This window comes from Lathyrus oleraceus, chromosome 5 (assembly GCF_024323335.1).
Source record: "Lathyrus oleraceus cultivar Zhongwan6 chromosome 5, CAAS_Psat_ZW6_1.0, whole genome shotgun sequence".
Classification (NCBI taxonomy): domain Eukaryota; kingdom Viridiplantae; phylum Streptophyta; class Magnoliopsida; order Fabales; family Fabaceae; genus Lathyrus; species Lathyrus oleraceus.
The window spans coordinates 607,118,239-607,119,376 of NC_066583.1; positions in this window are offsets into that span (position 1 = coordinate 607,118,239).

Here is a 1,138-nt window from a genome sequence, read left to right on the forward strand (position 1 = left end):
GTTGTTGGTCCAGCAGTTGATGTTTCTGAAGCTACTGCAACTCAGGGAAACACAAAAGGTTTCTTTTGCTGCATTGGGAAAAATTGGGGGAAGTGTATAATTTTTATTCCTATTCCTCCAACTCCAACTCCTCCTTCCTTTGAATGAATTAGTAAATATAGGATTTGGATTTTTATAAAATATTAAATAAAAATAATCCATATCCATTTTACTATTTCTCAAATATAAGATATGATTATGGTGTTGTGTCAAAAAATAAAGCAAGGGACTTGGGTTAAGAAGCTTTATGAAAAATGTGGTCGAAAGCTATGGACTTGAAACTTCATGCCTCCATATAAAAGAGTCAAAAATACCCTAAATGAGAAAGCCCCAACAATTAGGCCCCCTACTAAGAGAATAATTTTTTGACCCCTTATTTTTAAGCCCAATCTTATTTTTGGTTTTTAAAGGGCCTAAGTGAGGGGCTCAAAATATAATTTATTTGAAACAAAATATTTTATTTTTTAAAATATATATTTTAAAAATAAAAAAAAAATTGAAAATTAAGTTTTTTTCTGAAAAAAAAAAGTAAAAGTTATTTTCAATTTTTTTTAAAAAGTTGATTTTTTCAAAAAAAACATTAATCTTTTTTCAAAAAATAAAAAAATCTGAAAAATAAAAAAATCATTTAAAAAAAAATAACATAGTCGACTTTTTTAAAATTAATTAAATTTTTTATTCTTTTTGAAAAATTGATATTTCTGGAAAAAAAAATATTTTTTCAAAAATAGAAAGAAAATGATTTTTTTTCGAAGATACAAAAAAAAACTAATTTCTTTTTAAAATGATAAAGGCGATTTCTTTTTAAAATAAGAAATTTATTTTTTGTCAAAAAAAAAGTCGATTTTTTTCCGAAACATAAAAAGTCATTTTTTTTTATAAATAAAAGAAGTCGACATTTTTGAAAATAATAAAAAAATGTGATTTTTTTTAAAACATCTTTTTTCGAAGAAAAAAAAACTGACATTTTTCCGAAAAATTAAATCGATTTTTTTTTAATAAAAAAAGGTAATTTTATTTGAAACAAAATCAATTTTTTATGAAAATAAAAAAAGTCGATTTTTTCGAAATAAAAAAATAATATTTTTTCTTTAAAAAA